The 19,993-nt window shown below is 39.0% G+C and overlaps 1 protein-coding gene across 2 annotated transcripts in view; it reads right to left on the bottom strand.

Annotated features, from left to right (window-relative positions):
- NRXN3 (neurexin 3) overlaps positions 1 to 19,993 on the bottom strand; it is a 1,516,445-nt gene that overhangs the window by 913,148 nt on the left and 583,304 nt on the right. The gene's annotated exons all lie outside the window — the stretch shown is intronic.

Below are 19,993 nucleotides of genomic sequence, written 5' to 3'. Positions count from 1 at the left end.
AGAGAAATCACCTCAGGACTAAGAGCCATAAGAGACGCTGAACTCTAGGAAACAGACTGAGGGTTGCTGGGGGGAAGGTAAGTCGGGGGATGGGGTAACTGGGTGATGGGTATTAAGGAGGGCACGTGATGTGATGAACACTGGGTGTTCTATGCAACAGATGAGTCTCTGAACTCTACCTCTGAAACTAATAATACAGAATATGTTAACTAATTGACTTAAATAAAATAAAATATAATAAAATAAAATAAATAATAATAATAAAAAGCCAAGAGCTAATGAGAAGCAGAGCAGGTGTAACCGAGCCTAAAAGTTCTGTCCTCCCCACTATGGAATGCTGCCACTCCCGTTGCTGCTGCCATGTTTCGTTTTTCTGTTCTGAGTAATCATCCTTATTCTCCTGAGGATCAGTCCGAAGCTTACAGAGGCCTATAACAATAGTACAGGAAAGAGTATAGGTTAAAAATCCAGGGTAGGTAAGATAAAACCAACACACTCTGCCATGTGTAAAGCAATACTCCACCAAGGTAACTTGAGCATGAAATGTCTCTTTGAACCACTCCCATCTAGGTGAAAGAAGAATCCGATTGCTCCGAAATCACATTTCCTCATACTAACTGTTAGCCTTCTAATGTAGTAGTATTTAGTAAGGATTGCTAAAAACATATTTTCCCTTTAGGAGTTGGCCAAATGTCCTTATCATGGCAAGCTATGAGCTGCTGAGATTTCCCTTTGTAAATGTGAAATAATCTTCCTCTAAGAGATCTATATTCATCCATGCGGATTTCTCCTATGACCCAAAGTTTCAGGTCATTAAGTTTATCATTATTAATAACTAAATAAATGTATTAATGCCAACTATATGTGTGCTGCTGTGCTACACAATGAGGACCCGATGATAAATAGGACATCTTTTCCAAACCGTGAGGAGTCCAGAGATTGGTTCAGGAGACGCACAGGCAGGCAAATAAAGCAACATGAATGTGATAAGTTCTGAAAGATGCACATTCCAAGCACTATGGGAACCGAGAGGCGGACAAACCCGACATGCCTGGGGTAAAAGCAAAGTCGTCTCATGAGTGGTAACCCCTGAGCTGTCATGAAGGACGGGCAGCAGTGGGCTAGGCAGATACTGAGAGAAATGGTGCACGGTGCATAACACAAAGCATGGAACGCAGGGACAGCAGTGTAGACAGCTCAAGGAATTTGAGTAACTATGATCTGTCTGCTAAGACAAGAGCACTAGAGTGTAATGGGAAGAGACAAAAACAGGGAATACCAATATTACCAAAGGAAGGCCGACAAAGCACCGGGCACACGGAGGATGACTAAGCAATGATTAGTTACGGCATCGTAGCACTACCCTCTTCTTAGCCATCGCCATGCCTGGATGACCATTCCTAATTCATTCCCTATGCAGCCCTAAATGCCAAGGACCTTTCAGTCATAGAAGGAAAGAGTCCCTTAGAGACTAGTTATGAACAAGAATGGGACACTGATATGCCTATAAATCTGAGCTAAGAAGCCTGACTCTGGAAAGGCCAAGGTTACAGAAAGATTAACCTAAAGAAACTGGGATTTATTGGTGACTAGAAGTGGCATCTTTCATGAGGCCCATCAGCGTTTGAGCTAGGGTGGTGGACCACATTCATCTGAGCCCCCACATTGCAGCCTGTAAGCAGAAGAGGCACTCCTGGCCATGGTGAGCAACCGTGGCTCTGGGATCAAAAACTGAGCCTGAAGCTCGGCAAAGCATTTTGCATAATTAAGTCTCATTTCTGAAATGAAGATAACACCTCCTTTATAAGACCGGAATGAAGATTAAACACGTTTTTGCGAGCAAAGTGCTCATCCCAGTGCCTGGCATGCAGAAAACACTCAATCTCTGCTATTATTTTTTACTGTAACTAGTAGCCATCTGGGAATTTGATTCACTTTCTGTAACAAGAGCAAAGATCTTCAAAATTTGATTGCATGTGTCCTTGTGTATGGACTTAGCATCCACTTTTGCTAGGTGATGGAGCTAAAGGGTTCAGGGAAAACCTGGAGAGGGGAAAGAATGGAGTAGTGTCTTCACTTAGCATTCAATTTTCATGCCTTTGAGATGTTAATCATGAGATCCTCACTGTTCTGTTTTCTACCAGGTATGTGGGGCTGTGGATAAACTCAGCCACAGACAGGCACCTTACCGCCTCATCAGGCTGATACACTATCTAGCTTTTCTATTTCTGACAATTGGTAAGCTTTTTTTTTTTTTAATTTGTTCCTTTATCAAAAGGGTTTGCTTGTAAATAACAATCAGTGAATCAGTTACGGGAAACATCCCAACTATTGACAGGTATATCATGTGAGTTTCATTCCAAATATCCATTTCTTCTCACAAGACAACGGTAATCCTCCTCTAGCCACCCCCTAGCCCACTGGCTTCATCATATATCTTTATCTTCCTCTGTGTTTGTTTTTTTTTTTTCCTCTGTGAGATCAGAAAAAAAGAGACTTTTTCTACAGTGATAAGACACGTGACTCTTCTCCATAAGGGATACTTACATGCCCTTTCTTTTCATCTTTGCCTGCCCTGCACACATTTGTTGCTGCCATCTGCTGCTTTTGCTCCTTTCAAGCCTTCTGTCCCTGCTGCTCTCCCCATCCCACTCCTGCAGGCATCCTCATGTCAGTCAGCAGGGTTGTTCCTTTCCCTCATGTTCTAGGGAGGGAAGGAAGGAAAAGGGCTTCCGGATTGACCATCACAGGAAAACCACTCACAGGAAATAAAGGGGCCTTCTTCCCTCCCCGCTTCAGTGTTTCCAATTTTGTTCCTTTGTATTACCTCTGGAACAGAGGAGCCCTCTGTTGATGCGGTAGATTTTAACCTGCCCACACCTGTAGACAATACCAATTTTATTTGTCATCTGCTAAGTTCAAAATTTAATTTCATTCTATTCATGCTGCCTGTTCACCCCACATCGAAGAGTTTAGGTCATCATATCCCTTCTAATTGGTACCTTTGCAGTGGCACCTCCCCCCATCTTTTTTTTCTTTTTACTAATTCTGAAGAAAAAAAATATCCTATGGTAACATTATAGGCAGTTTGACATAGATGACAAAGAGTTCTCATTTGATTAAGAATCAGAAAATGAGATTTATGAAGACTCGTGCCTGCTACTAATCACTCTGAGACCTTATACGAGGCACTTGGATTCCATAAGCCTTGGTTTCCCCATTTGTAATAGGGCTCTGTTAAAAAAACGTGCTCCAGCAGGCCTGTTGGGAAGACCCTGAGCTCTTAACCACTCAAGACTTTGCTCCCAGAGACATGATCTCTGTTACATTTTGTCTCTCTTCTGAAATACATATGCCTTTTAACATTCTTCTACTGCAATGTAACTTCAGCCATTCAGGAAGACAGACATTTAGATCATTATAACTAAACTCCGTACCTCCTGCTTTCACCCCTTGATATATTCTCTTGCCTCCCACTCCCTAGGGAGAGCCCTTCCAGGAGCCACGACGAATGCTGCTTCTGACAAGGCACGGGCACAAAGCTTTGATGGTAACGGTAAATCTTTGTGTTCAGTTATTACATTATCAGATTGACTCTGAAACAACTTTATTTTTAGAAGGAAAATGTATATATCCCTTTAAGGTTTATTTCCCTAACTTCCAATAAACTTTATCTTAGAAAGCTTTATGATTTTAGTCACTTAGTCAACAGAACAGCCAGAAAATTACTCCATTTCTTTTAAAAGCAACAACCCCTGATCTCTAAGTTTTCTTCCCAAAGTTGATGCGAAAATTGAGAAAAACTGTGTTTGTTGAGATGCTCTGAATCAGCAGGGAGACTTACACTTTGTGTCTCATTGTTCCAGAAACAATTCAAATTACATCTTCTCCTCTGTAACATCGAAGTGAAGTCTGCTATTAACACATACATATCTGGATGTGTGAGCACACACGCATGCACACACACACACACACACACACACACACTACACATATGTGTTTTTAGACACAACAGGGAATTATATCCATTGATGTATTTATATTATCACCAAACAGGAATGGAGGGTTCGGTTGATAATGTCAGCACATTCTACAGCTCACAGATAAAGTGGCCCACCCTAATTTTCCAAATACAAACTGTGCCTAATACTAATACTTAATGAATCTGTCACCTTACCAATATTACTGTGGCAATTAGGCAAGTAAAATGGATCAGAGTACAAAAAGAAATCTTCAGAAAGTAGAAGGAAAAACAGAAATATCATTTTTACTCAAAATTACAGTGCCTGAAATACAGCTGTTGAAAGGAAAGCAGGAACACACCTCGCATGGCTGCAGATGACAGAAGGCAAGCCAAGACAGAAAAAGAGAAATCAGGTAAAAGACCTAGCTAAGTAGATCAGTGTTCAGAGGACCTCACACAAGGGTTACATATAGACAGCTGACCTTTGAACAAATGCATTTGAACTGTGCAGGTCCACTTATATGCAGATTTTTTTAAACTACTGTAAATGTATTTTCTCTTCTTTATGATTTTCTTAATAATATTCTTTTCTCTAGTTTATTGTAAGAGTACAGCATATAATACATAAAACTTAAAAAATGTGTTAACCTACTGTTTATGTTATCAAAAAGGCTTCTGATCAACTGTAGGCTATTAGTAATGTTTTGGGGGAGTCAAAGGTTACATGTGAATTTTCCACGGCAAGGAGGTCTGCACCCTAACCCTCACATTGCTCAAGGGTCAAATGTATTGTAAAAAAAAAAAAAAGAAAGAAACTATTATGTTGAACTGAATGTTGAGATGAACCATCCCTGAACAAAATCTATGAGAAACTCATCTGGATTTTCGAGACACAGACTTTCCTCAACTTAACGATGGGGTAAACGACCCAATAAATTTATTCTAAATTGGAAATATCACAAAGTGAAAATGCATTTACTACACCTGACTTACCGAACACAGGTTTGCCTAGACTACCCTAGCATGCTCTGAACATTTGCTTACAGGTGGGTAAAATCAACTAACAAAAGCCTATTTTATAATAAGGTGTTGACTATCTCATGTAACTTATTGGATACTGTAAAGAAAGTGAAACACAATGGTTGTAAGTGTATCACTTGTTTACTCTCATGATCCCTGGCTGTCTGGGAGGTACAGCTCACTGCCACAGAGAGTATCGTACTGCTTATCACTATCCCAGGAAAAGATCAAAATTCAAAACATAGTTTCTATTGAGTGTGCATCGTTTTCACACCATCATAAAGTCAAAAAAAATCAGAGGTTGAGCCATTATAAGTTGGGGGCCATCCGTACGCGCACCCGAGTTCCAATTTCTCTAAAAGAAAGAGAAAATGAAAAAAAGGGGGCACCTAGTCTTCTAGAAGACTGACATTTTCCTTGAAAATCCATAGTATAAACCCCTAAACTGGCATCAACACCTGGAATCCAGTTAACTCTCAGTAAATGTTCTTGGAATAAGCGAATGAAGAATGAGGAAGAGTGACAGCATATACTATTTACTAATACTCATTCATCTTCCTTCATGAAATTTTCTGGATTTCAACCAAAGCCTGGCCAAATGAGACTTCATGAAAATCTTCATTCTGTCTAAAACCCCTTATTTTACAGAGAAAGTAATATATACTCTTTCAGATCTTAGGGATAAGAGAACAAAGTCGTTCTTGGTTAATTTTCTTCCCTGTAGAATGACAAGACAAAGAATCATGGCTTACAATTGTCAGCTTGTAACCTTTTGTTGATTACTAAGTGTTTGTATAAATAATAAATTAAGGTAGAGGGATTAGGCACAGTTCGCTACCTCACTGATTTAAGTATTTATTGAGCATCTACTACATCCAAGGTAGCTTCAAATCGTGAAAATCAAACAGCAGCAAACATCAGCATAAAAATTTTAGGCTGTGCTGACAGAAGATACCACTATATGCATGCATAGGTCTCCAAACTATGGACACTAATTTAACACAATTAAGTCCAGTGGCTTGAACCATGACTGCGAAACACTTCTGGGAATCTACATCACCTCTCACCTGGGTAGTTCGCAACAGGTCATTCCTAGGTTGGCAAGGTGTTTGCCTATTTTTAAGATGTTTAGATAAAGTTTACTCCCTTATTTAGCAATCTTTCCTAGAAGTCAGTAACTCTATGAACTGTGCTCATATCTATACACTTTGTGAGGTCTTGTGTTTTGAACTTAGCCTGTTTTCCCCTTCTCCGCTACTTCCTCTGCTTCTCCCGTTGATGAGACAAAACACACTCTCCTTTGGAAGCCATTTATTTATAATTTAATGTGTCACTCTCACTTTTCATCTACTCTTTAACTGGGCACTTGATCTCAATCCCTGTACCTATTCTAAGATCCAAACGAACAGCTGCTAATACTTTCCTGAGTGGACTTTTCCATACCAAGAGCTCACTGTTCATAAGAGAAGCAAACCAAAAGGTGATATATATATATATATATATATATATATATATATATATATATATATATATATATATATATATGTAGCCTACAGCCCAGGGACAATTTTGAAATCAGAGAAAAAGTGGCCTTCAGTAAAGCCACTGAAGGAGATGTTTCTTCTGTTAGGGTCTCAGTTAATCTGGTCTCAAAGGACATTCCCCGAAGTTGGGGGTAGATGATACTGTAGTTCTAACTGCTAAATCGCCATTAGTTTTCTATTAATGGGCATCACATATGGATCTGATAAAGACTGAGCCACCAGCCTTTGTATGGTCTGTGCATGATTTTAATTACCCAAAGGTCCAAGTGTGAATCTTTAACATAACTGGCTCATCATACTATGCTTCAACAAACTGGTTGAAACCAAAATACAAGATCTCCTAAAAAGAAGATGACCCTTTTCTCCTTTTGGTGAACTAGCTCTCCTTTGTAATCATAGTCTGCATGAATTTGGTGATTTTTAAAGCCATAACAGGAATGCACCAAGGAAACTGAATAGACAGTAACGTTCTTAGCCAGAAATCTATACCCTTGCTGCAAAAACTCTCATTGCTCTGACTCGATTTTATTTTGGTTTCCATTTGGAGTATATGACATTGATATTAGAAGCTATTAAAGTCACAAATATGATGATATCATCTAATCAGACCACTATTAAGTGTTTATTAAAATGATACCAAGGTTCCAGAAACAAACATAGAAGAAACTCATGAAGTTACAATATTTTCATTAGTTTTCGGTTAATATCAAGTTTCCGTTTATCAAAATGCACTGAGAGGGAAAAAAAAATCCCAATATGACCCCATGATGGTCTCATCAATAGTCATATTAATAACCTTACTGATGCAGAATCCATTGCAACCCTGATGGCCTTGTGAAGTGTTTACTATTGCCCTGAGTAATTGACTGGAGAAAGTAAGATGCTTAGTTTATGGGCATCTACTAAGCTACCAAGTATGGTTTTAGGAATATATAGCCATCCATTCTTGAACAAGTAGTGTCTTCAAAAGATCACCTTTTCAGTTGTAATACTATGACAACATTCATCATCATCACCACCACACACACAGCAGATACTGCGTTCTAGGTTCTGTTCTCTCAAACAGGTACATACTGTGACCTTGCCCATTTTACAACTGACAAAACTGAGAGTTGAAATAAATTGTCCAAAGACCCATGAATCATTAGTGGTAGAGACAAGGATTAAACCCAGGCTGTTTCGTGCCAGAGTCCTCCTTGCTCTTGTTAACTGCACTAAAGTGCCTCTTTGCTGGGATTCTAACATAGATGAGTCTAAGAGGGAAATCACACAAAATTACTATAACATATTGCCACCTTTCTACAACACCTGTGCTTACTAGAAAACAAAAACAAGATTAACTCGGGAAATGCTGCTATAACAGATTTCTATTTAAAGACTTCTAGGAGAAGTAGGCAACAAAGTTTTGAGTAACAATGGTCCCTATATACATTTGAAGAAGTAAAAAGATGGAAGGGAAAGGGTGACAACGGCTCTCACTGGAATATGTGACAGCAACATTTTGAAGAGTATTTTAAGAAAATGAACAAAAAGTTTGATAATACAGTGTGGCAAGGGTAAGGAGAAACAAACATTCACATAATGCTGGTAGGAATGTAAATCTATACAACTTCTTTGGAACGCACTTGGGCAACAGCTATCAGTTTTTATGATGCACTTATCTGTTGACCTAGTTAATTCTACTTTTAGGGACTTATCCAACAGCCATTCCTGTACAGGCATGCAAAGATTAATAAACAGAGGCATACTTTTTTTTTTTTTTTTTTTTTTTTTTTTTTTAGTTTTAGCAGTACCAAAAAGCTGAAATGTTTATCAGTAGGGTATTGATTTAATCAACTATGGTATCTCCATAAAATGCAGTATTATGTGACCATTATAAAGAATAAAGGGAGACCTTAATATTCTTACATGAAATAATCCCTAAAACACTTTCAGTGAAAAAGGGCAACATTCAGAAGAATGCATTAACATTGTGTTAGGAAGGACAAGGAAGGAAAAAAGGGGTAGAAAATGGTTATAACTATACGTTGTATACTCACGGTTATCTCTCAGAGAATATAGAAAAGACTGATAATTTTGGTTGCCTCTGAGAAGGAGAATTTGAGTTCTAGAAAGGGATAAGAGTGAGAATTTTTACTTTTCCTTTGTTCATGTACAGTTTTTTTTAGCTATTTAAAAATAAAACCATCCCGAATTAGCAGTTACTAAGAAGAGTTTAATATTAAATGTTTAGGAAGCATCCTACTCTCATACTCAAATCTGGCTATTATTGATACTATTAGTAAACTTGTACTTGAAGTGTTTTATGTTACAAAAAATATAAAACGTTCCAAAGAGAAATAAAATGATGTATTATTTTTTAAAAATCAGGTTTTGAATAAAGTAGAGCATGATCATTTAATATGGAAATAGAAATTCTCAGGTGTGATGTTGATGGTTTGATACACAATACAGAAGATTCCGCTTTGTGATTTTCCAACTCCACTAAAACTCTAACTGATATGGTCAGGCAAATGACTGAGAGTCGTGGCTATCCAAATCTTGGAACAAATTCCGAAGACGATTCCAGAATTTCCTTCCCAGAAGACTTTTAATAGTGAAGAAGTCAGCCTTCCTGTTGACCTGAGGTATGTGTTTCTGAGTTAATGCGATGAGCTAAATAATTCAGCTCTGGGATTTCTAGATAAACTAGGCCTAAAGATGAAATAGCACAGTCCGGTACCATGGAGAGGGAAGAAAGAGAAAAAGGAAGCACCCCCCCCCCAAAAGTCTAGTGTAATAACTGCATTTCACCAAGCTATGCCTAAATTAAGCAAGAAACACCCACACACTATTGACTTGGCCAAGACACTGAAAACTGAGTCTGCCTAAAAACAGACTAAGGCACAGAAGCTAACGCAAAAGGCAAAAAGGAAGTGCTAGGCAAGCAGGTGCAAGAGAAGGAATATTTAGTAAATACTAGTAGCCTTTAGAGGTATGACTTGGAGGTATATCCTGATGGTGTTATTTTCATATAGCTCTTATATAATTGTACTCTTCTATGATGATTCAAAGATAACAGAGTCTATGGAAGTGGACAGGATTACCAAAGCTGTTCTCTCACACAAGTGACCACGGCGTGACTCTTGAGTGTTTTAAGGTCACTGTGTTTTTGTATGGCACTCCATTTCTTGTCTCCTTTAGATCTAAGAGGAGAAACACCGACCCTTGTTACAGGTAAATTAAGACTTCAAGTTCAAAGTAATTTGGGGGAGGGGGGGTTCCTACATCTGCCTAAATAATCAGCATGTACACAAACTCACAATTTCCATATGATATATACACCTCTTTTTAGAAAGATTGAGAAAATGACCATACACAGAGGAACTGGCCTTTCAGAGAAGGGAAAGGCTGAAAAACAAAAGAATGAAAGTGATACTCATTTTTCTGTGTTCATTATGTTCATGAATTTCACCTTCATATGTCATTCTTATGACATACTATATTCATAGTATGACTATGCTGCACACAGCTTGAAAGGGAGAGAATAAAGTAGGGGTTAGGAAATCGTCGGGCAGAGTCATACTCAGACAAGGTAAAAAACAACAAACCTTCTTCCATACTTCGATTTGAGCAAACATCCATGAGACCAATAAGAAGTCCATACCTGCTTTCAGAACTGCACACTTCTTAGGGTACCGCCAGCCTCATGGAACTGGAACCGTAGGAACAGGTGATTTCCTCCAGAAATTCCCCAGAAAGTAGCCCTGTTTTCTTTAGTAGTGCTCCAGGCCACCCTGTAGTTCAATCACCATGATGACTGCCAACTCTGTTGATCTTTTGCAGTATAAAAGTAAGTCCTAAGCTGGAGATTTCCTGATTACATATTTTTTAATATTCCTGCCAATTGAATCAAATCCAGCAATGTCCCAGTTTCAACCAAAGGCCTCGATTTGTATACTAATATACGTCTGGGGATAGAAGCCAGAGAAGAATTTATGTGTGGTATTCTTGGAGGATTTGGAAAGCAGGGGTAGCAAGATTTAGAATGAATAATGGTAAGTATATCATAGCTATTATGGGGAAAGACAAAGCACTGGAAAAGAGAAAGAGAGGAAGGAAGGCAGAGAAGCCGATTTAAAACAAAACAAAACAAAACAAAACTGTTTCCTATTCTTGGAAACCCTCAGCGTGGAGCTGGGCCAAAGTCACTGACAGAAGGACCAGACAACAAAGGCCAAAAGAAGGAGACTTTCATCTCAAGATCACTGTCCTCTATTATGGCCAGTTGCCTTCTCCTTATACGAAGATCATCCTTCTTATTCATGCTCTTTCCTCCAATCTAAAGAGTATCACACAAACCCCTGGAAACAGCAATTTCCCCAAACATTTTGCAGCAGATGAAGAGGAAAAAGATAGATGATATCACTCTGTATTTTACCTGACTTTCCAGAGGACAGGCATTCTAAAAAAAGAATTACTGGAAAAGTGCATGAACTTAAATTCAAATGTGGTTAAAGCTTAATTCAGTATGCTCTTTCAAGGGAAAAACGCAGCTCTGTTCTGAAACGTGAGTAATGACACCCTCTGACTTCTACTGAAATGACACCTGAGACATAAGAGGAAAATCTCTCCCTCTCAAACTCAGGCTACAAATCAATCTCATCACAAAAACTGGGTGAGAAAAAAGCTCTGCACACCTAGTACAGAAACAGCTTGAGATCCCAGAACAGACTGAACTATGGACTTTGACATCTAGTCCACAAGGAGAGAGGTTGAGAAGTTCTGATTACTTGGACCTGTCTTCGTTGCCTAAGCTTCTCGAGCTTTTCCACCCAAGTGCCAATAATGCCAAGGATGGAAAAAAGAAGACACATGATAAAAATGATATGTCTTTGAATTCTTAGTTTTTCCTAAAACCTAAGATTCATAAACTAAATAAGATTCACACTTATTTGCATTCTTCTGCATAATGTATCACTTTGGTCTCAATTCAAGTTTTTATTCCAAATCAACAATTAAAATTGACTTCGAGAAAATGTGTCACTTTCACTTTGTGACTCTCCATTCCCCTGGGTACACAGCTACATACCTCAGCACTCAAGGTATTAGATTAAAGGACTCCTGCCTTGTTTTGTTTTCTTTGGTTTCTATTCAACCACTGTTCAATTAGTGGGCACTACATATTCTTTCTCCGATGTTCTCCCCAAAATTAACTTCCTCAGTATGTTAAAGGTTTATCTTAAGAATTCAAAATTGATTTCCAAAATCCAATCTTGGCTCTTTACCTAAGTAATGAACTAAAACTAGTTATACTCTTTCTATACTGTGATTGAAGTAGGGAACACATCTTTGCTGACATATTTCTTCTCAAAGATAGTTTTGGTGGCTCTGAATAGAAAATCTTTTATCAGGTTTAGAAAACCTGCTGGCATCTATGTCCTGGAAAAGAGGCATTGCCTTCCTAGAAGAAAGAATTCTGGAACTTGTCTAACGATGACTTTTCATGGCTGATCAGATGAAATATGTGCAATTAATTGCAAGATAAAGTATGGATAGAGCACAGAAAGCAAGTCCAGATAGCCCGATCAAATAACTCCTTCAATTCTCTATTCTGCAAATAAGTATCTAAGCCAGATGTTAGATTCAGCTTAGAATGAGATTTTTCCACCTTCATGCTTTCCATAAATGTACTATAATTTTTAAGAAGCCAAACACAAATGATTACATATTATATGATTCCATTTATATGAAAAGTCCAGAAAAAGGAAGATTTATAGAGATAAAAGCAAAGTGGCGGTTGTCTAGGGCTACGGGTAAGAGCGGGGATTAACTGCAAATGGACATGACAAAAATTTGGGGGGGGGGGAATTTCAGAAATGTGATTGTGGTGGTGTTTGGACAACTCTATAAATTTAATAAAAATCACTGAATTGTAGGCTTACAGTGGATGGATCTTGTGGTATGGAAATTATATCTCAATAAGCTGCTTAAGAAAGAGAAAACGCCAGTCTTTAGAATAAAGGATGTTTCAATTAGGCTTTTAATGATCTAAATATCATGAGAAATTTCTGGCTAATTAGAAATGTTTAAACACAGCAAAATAGGACACTGCTTAAATTAACTGAAAATGACGCCAAGACAAGCAAGCACAAGGCACTCTACTTTAGAAAGTGGTTGTTTATATCGATTTTTTATATTTCTTTTCTTTTGTTAATTACGTGGAACATTCACCCCCCCCCCAAAAAAAAAAAAAGTGGATTTGGGCTTTATTAGTTTGTCATCCTGATAATCAATCTCCCAAGAAAGAAGGTTAAACTAGCAGCACCTGTAAAACACGATGGAAGACACAAGTAAATAAAATATAAAAGTTGGATTATTTCCTTTTCTGAATTTGTTCCTACTGAAAGTCCCTAATGAGGAAAGAAGTAAAAAATGAGGGGTAATACTGAGAATCATGTGTGTTAGATGCTCGACCAATCTAATGTTGTCTTCCTGGATCCATAGGAGGAACATATCCCCAGCTTCCTTTGCGTTTTGGATGGAGTCATGGTTGACAAAATATGGGCAGAAGTGATGTACTGGGCCATCACTTCCTGGCAAGACAATAAAAACACACTGCATTATATCCAAACTCTTTCTCTCTTCCCTGTGGATATGGCTGGAAGTGAAGAACTCCAAGATGGTAGACCAAGGTCATGAAAGAGTCCCAGATGCCTGAACTACTTCCTTGAAGAGAGCTGGCACTGGCACTGAATTTTCCCTGAAGGAGAAATAAACCTGTCTTCTGTTGAGCCATCGAAATGTTGGGATTGTTTGTTATGGCTAATTACCCTAATTACCCTAGTTAGTTATTCAATTATCTTAACTGATATAAGATGCTATAAGACTCAAAGTATATTTCTTCCATTCTTCCTTTTATCAACTGACCTATTCTTTCCCTCCTGCCCATCCTTCCTCTTTCTCTTCCAGCTCCCTGACCTCATGACTCCAGTTAATGTTCATTTGGGAGACACAAGAAGAAACACATGAGCACTATTCCACCTGCACTTCATGAACACCCTTCTTCAAGAACCAGAATATTTGAATGGGATAAAGTAAAAATACTAGGCTCCAATTTTTCATTCAGAAGAGCCAGAATGTGTCTCAAGTCTTTGGTCAAAATGTTGCATTATCACCAAGAACAACGCTTTGCGCTCCCTCTGAGGGAAAAAAAAAAAACAACAACAAAAAAAAAAACAAAAAAAAAAAACCCTACAGTGATAAATGCTGGGAAAGAAATATCAGAGTTGGCAGCCACCTTCTGGGTCATGAACTTTGCTTTTATTTTCTGAAGCTTTCAGTAGTGGAGAAGTGCATTCTGGTTGTTCTAATGCTTTTTGTCCACCCCTGAGGATTACTTTCCCAAAACAACAAATTACCATTTCAATTCATTTTCAAGTTGTTTCCTTATCCAGGTGCCCTTTCCTCCTTTTCTGCATAAAGAGCAAATGCAAGGAAAGAAGACAGGACCCACCCCAATTCAGAAACCACGCCCTGGGCCACACTCAGCCCATGATCCTCACCCCAGCCCTTCATCTTGTCAACCCCAGTTCCCCCCAACTCCATAGTCAGAACACAAAATAATTCAAACAAAAAACAGCTCATAAAACAGTAAACAAAATAAAGTCAGTTTTTCTTTTCTTTAAGAACAAAATGAAACTTGAGGGAAAACTTACTGGAGTTACAGTTTATCCTGATACAGTCTAGATGGGGAAAAATAAATGAAAGATGAAATTGCATCCTTCAAGGTAACAGCTGCAGACATCCAAAAACAATCAGTCCACCCTTCCGGGGACAGACACACGCAAGAAATGTGGCCATTTTATATATATATATACAGTATGTACAAGTTTAAGGGTGGGTGTATATGTACAGTATATTATTTAGTAAAGTTGGATACATATATATATACACACACACACATATATATACACATATGTATAGAGATATATACTGGTATACATATATATCCACGATAGACACCGAGTACGCTGTTCCTTTTTTTTTTCCAAAAACCTACTCATTTATATAAAGTATTTCAAACCTGAACTTTGAAACATTAATTTTGTTCAACTTGGAAAATTATGCAAAAATTTCCCCACCAAATGCAGGTTATATTCTATCTCCCCCTATAATGATTTTCTTAAAATTTATCTTTAAAAGTAGCATCAACACGATTTTTGTATTAGTATTCCAAAAATATATTACCAATCTGACACATTGTTTTTTTTTTGTTTGTTTTGTTTTTTTAAATCTGTCCATGAAGTTTCTCAGTGCAGTATTTAACCCTTTCTCTTTTTCTAAAAACGAACTCCCTCCACCCTCTTCTTTGCTCAGGCCCCAGATGCTACAGAAATTTACGTAGGCAGACTTGCCATTATCCCTAGAGATAAGGAAAGGGTTAATACCACCTGGTCATTTCCTGTCATAAAATGGCCACTTGCAAACAGCTAACCGCACAAACACCCATCCCAGATTTTAGAGAGGTGGGGTTGGGTGTAGGGTAAAAGGAGTATGATGTTATCACAATTGATTGGGTTCTCTGCTATTGTTTCAAAGGCTCCCAAACCAACCCACTCATGAAGCCCATCTCCGTCTTCCTGCCTGAATGCTCAGACTGAATCAAGTGCCTATAGCATTCAAGGAGAAGACGAGACAGGTTTATGGGGAGGAGGTCTTGGGCACCTTTGAGAGCCTACCTATTTCACTCTATAATTCTGCATCTTGAGGGAAGAAAATTCTTTGTTTTTATATTTTTTAATGGGAAAGAGAGGGAAAAAAGGGTGGCTAATTTTCCAGTGCTGGTAACCCGACAGGGTATCCTATGTCAGAGATCTGAGTATCTATCCTTTTATTAATATCTGTTTAGAGTCATGAACACCCAGCACAAAAGGTCTAGAGTAGAGTCAATGATTATCAGTAGGGGATTGGGTAGAATGGTTAAAAAGGGTCTCAGATTAGTTGTTACAAAGTTGCCCATTTGAAACTAAATTTGACTTCTCATGGTGGGAATTCCAATAAGAATTTGTTTAAAGCTAGATACTAAAAAGTAGAAGTAACACAAGAAAAGAAAAAGAAGTTACAGGAAACAAATACAGTTAGAAACTGAGCTCCTCTGCCTAAGGCTGACCCAGTAGTTTTGGAGGACTTGTCAAAGATAATGCCACCATTTGAATTTCCCAAAGTAAATCATTTTAAGTAAGCAAGTGAAAGAGGAACCAGTGGCAAAGGACAGGGCAGAATGAAACTACGGAAATCCCGATAGGAGAAATCTAGAACACCCAATCATTCTGAGGAAGGAGGTGGGATGCTTATTTGATCCCCAGAAGAACATCTCTTGAGAAAAATCTGGGTTTGGTTTCGTGCGGTTAGGTTTGTCATGTGTCGTCAACCGCAACAGAAAAGTGGGAGCAAACAGCCCTGGAGCAACTGGTACGATCACCAAACAGAGGAGGCCATGCCCCTGGTGAGGACTGGGAAGGGGGAGGGCAAGTAGGGAGGAAGGGGTGGGGCTTCAGCTACCAGCTGCACCTGCCATCAGCCAAAGCTGGAGAAATGCCCCTTCCTGATGTTATCAGGAGACAGGGGAAACAGGTGTATGGGCATGCTTAAGAGAGAAGGGAAGGAAAGAGTGGGCCTGAAGCAACAAACCTGAGAACTGTCAACAAGAAGGGGTTGTCTTCCTTCGTTTCTATGCTGTTGGGGATTTTATTATTAGATAAGTACCTGGTCTAGGGAAAAGTGTTGGGTTCACTCAAATGGTTCCATGAACTGAATGGTGTCTCTAGTGTGAGGACTTGGAGCTTTTCGGATGGTAGACAACTGGTTAAGCCAAGAAGTGATGAATTATGTCGATACTTTACCTGAAGAATAAGTGATTCAAGGAAAAAAAAAAATCTACCCCAGTGCCTTGCTCATAGGCTCTGAGAGGGGAGCCTTGATAGTGAGGATGTATTTTGTAATGAAATGTGAATCCAGGGAATTGGGCTGGGAAAGGAACTTCCTCTAGGTCTATCTTGAGTAGCAGCCAAAGTTCAATCTCTGCCTTACCCTTGGCAAGATATCTGAGCAGAGTATGTGTGTCTGTGTATGTCTGTGTTGTTCATCCTGTTCAATTTAGATGTTTTTTGTTTTATTTTAGTAAATGAGAAATTATTATTTTCTAGGTTAATAAGATTTGGGTTCAGAGCCTGGAAGAGGTGAATGTTTCTAGGAGTTGTGTGTCTTCAACAATGCACACTGTTAACAGTCGTCAGCAAGTCCATGTTGCCAGAGAGAGAGCATCTAGAGAATCTGAATACAATTTACCAAACTGCATGACACTCCCTGTGAGCCTCCACAATTGAAGAAGGCTTGCTGGCGTTCTGGTGAGGATTCGAAACGGCCATGAATGAGATGCCAGTACTGACTGACTTTCCAGCTGTATGGTTCAATTCAAACCAGGCACTAAGGAAAAAAGACTCCCTCCGTGCATGTTTAAAAGGTAACCATCAAGAAAGCCGTTAGAAGTCATCAAGACTGCCACATCATTGATCCATACAGTATTGACCGGTGGAGATAACAGATAACCCACGTTGATCCAGCATTTTAGAAAACCGGGTTCTAGTCTCAGTTCCGTAATATTTTATGTTAGCTTGAAAAGTCCTACATTTCTTTCTTTGTCTCACATCCGTAAATGTAAGAATAAAAACACTTCCTTGGTTTATCTCACAAAATTACTGGCTGACTGAAGTAAGGTTTTTAAATCTTTAAATATACTCTAATAACAAAATATTATACGTTTAAATTGTAAGGGATCAAAATACGATTGATCAATCTCTCAACTTTCAAAAACGGGCTGTGTGTTATAGGACATTTTTCATGCCTGCTCTCACCACACCTGGCTGTCTTCAGAGAGTAAGGGCCTTGGGACAGCCCAGTCTCCTTGACATTTAGGAGATGGGTACATTACATTAGAGAAATATACACCGGGCTTTACATCATGAGCTTATATGCATGACCAATTTGAAATAAACTGTAATATCATTTGTGCCTAGGCTAGAAAGGAGACACAACTGAAATGGGGAACAAAATGATCATCTGAAGTTAGTTTTTGCGGAGTAAGAGTGAACGCAAACCCTGTTTAGAGATGTTTTCTTCTCTAACGAAGCAAAGGGAAATAAGAACGCTTCATAGGAGAAAACATTCACAAAGGGGTATATTTTGGGGAGGGAAGGGAAAGAGAACCTTTACACAAAGCATGAATGTAAAATTTTGTATACACAAGCGCACGGAATTTCAGTTCGGTTTTCCATGTTAGGTTTGAAAGAGAGGTAAATAAATTCAAACCAGTCATTCTGGTGAACCATACTCTCCAGGGGAAAAAAGAAGTCACTATTGCTTCTGAAGAGCACGGTGGTCTCCAACTCTGTCCTGCCTAAGATATCTCAACTTCAGAGGAGCTAGACTGAGTGTATGCTAGTAGGAATCAAGAGGCAAATGCAGTCTTTTTGAGAGGCACTTCTCCCAGATTTGGGGCAAAGTTTAAAACAGAAAAATAATGTTTCTAGGAGTGCACATGGGAACTCTTACTAACCACACATGCTCATGCGCACATGCCTGCATGTGTGTGCGTGCGTGTGTGTATGTGTGTGTAAAAGAGAGAATCTGTCCATCTCCTTCCTTACCCCTTTTTATCTTCCCCCATTTGTATCTCCTTCTAAGATATGAGATCTACCACAACTGGCTTTCTCATTTTATAAAACAATGTCTAAGAAGGAAAATCTATTTTCTGTTTAGAGACACTATACATTTCCCCAGGATTCCATAAGGCTAATCATCCTTATATATGTGGTTCTATCTTACTTTGAAATAGATACAGAGTTAAAAATTGTCTTCATCTTCTTCTGTGAATTATTTAGGATGTTATGCTCGTTTTTTTGTTGTTTATTTGGGTCTTTAAATTTTTTTTTTCATCTCTCCTATTTTTCGGAGAAGTAAACAATCAGTTACTAGTTGTTGGTTTTAGGTCATATACACCCTTTTGTTGGTTTGCTGGAGGTGGGGAGGATGGTGTAGGGAAGGGAAGGTGGGAGGGACAGGGGTATGCCAGCCCCTGCAGGCTGCTCAGTACGCTCTGTTCTCAAGGCTGTTTGCTATGCGGGCCGCAGGCTTTGGGCCTTTGAAGGGTTGAATACCATCTTTTGATTTACCATGGCTGATGGTGGGGAGGATTGAAAACTCAAGAACACAAAGATCCAGCAAAAACTAAAACAAAACCGAAAATAACCACACACACACATACACAAACCAAAGAAAAACCAACAAACACACTGATGACAGAAATCAAATGAGGTTGGACAAGAAAAAGGGCATAGTGTTGTAAAAGCTGCAAACTGGAAGAAAAAAAAAAAAAAAAGACATAAGTAAAGCCACTGCTCAAAACAGTCCTCTGTATCCTAGAGATTTTTAGGATCATAGTGTAGGCATTTTCCAAGTGTGACCAGTCGACCTGACAGTAGGTAAGACTGGTACAGATTCCAAACTCCACCTTCCCACTAGGCCATCTAGAGTTTTATATGGTCTTTCATCTGGTGCATTTGTCCGTCATGTCTTCCCCATGCCTCTGACAAGCAATCCCACTGGAATCTTTATAAAGGAGATCTGTATCCAAACATATGTGATATACCCCAAACAAATGCATGGCTTAGAAAGCTTGGACTCAGCCATACCCCTCATCCTGTTGACACGGGGCACTGACTTTCCACTGAGTAGAAATGAGGTTGGTTTCTTTCCTTCCAGAAATCAAGAGGTCCCCATCCTCCATAGAAGATCAATTAGAATTCAGTCAAGAAGGTCAGTAGCAGGAGAGACTGTGAGGCCATCAGGAGGGGAGTTTCCAAAGTATCTATTACAGGTAATTATAGTGGAAGAACAGCTCCTCTCCCAATAAAGCTGCAAATTTGAAATTGTCGTAATTTTTCAATACTAAGGAAAAATTCAGATGTATTACATGAGGAGGACAGAGGAATTGGTGAGTAACAGTGTGACAGGACATCTTAATAAAAGGGGCTGCTAGACGATGGGGACGAATGTCAGGAAGCAAGAAGGGGGTACATAGCAGGGGCCACATTCTCCTTCCACATGTCAGAGACTCTATAAACTTACAGAATTATTTCTCCAATGGGACAACAGAAACAATCTGACTTGCCCTGCCCGCTAGGAGAAAGTACAAAGAAATACCAGTGCCACCAGAATTCCCCATTTGTGGAGAAAGAAACAACGCAGCTCTCCTCCTACTCACAAAGCTTAGTTCTCTCCAACCCCAACTGCCCGTTTTGCCTCCATCTGCTGTCTTACTTCTGCCCTCAGCTTTGACTGTTTTGAGTGGTGACCAAGGAGTTGGACTTAATGGCAATGTGATTGATCAAAAGATGGACCAAAGTAGCGTGTTTTACACAAAGCT

This window comes from Ursus americanus, chromosome 26 (genome assembly GCF_024610735.1).
Source record: "Ursus americanus isolate L20-20 chromosome 26, mUrsAme1.1.p, whole genome shotgun sequence".
NCBI classification, from domain to species: Eukaryota; Metazoa; Chordata; class Mammalia; order Carnivora; family Ursidae; genus Ursus; species Ursus americanus.
The sequence above is the reverse complement of the archived record's forward strand: the minus strand, read 5'-3'. Positions and strand labels throughout refer to the sequence as shown.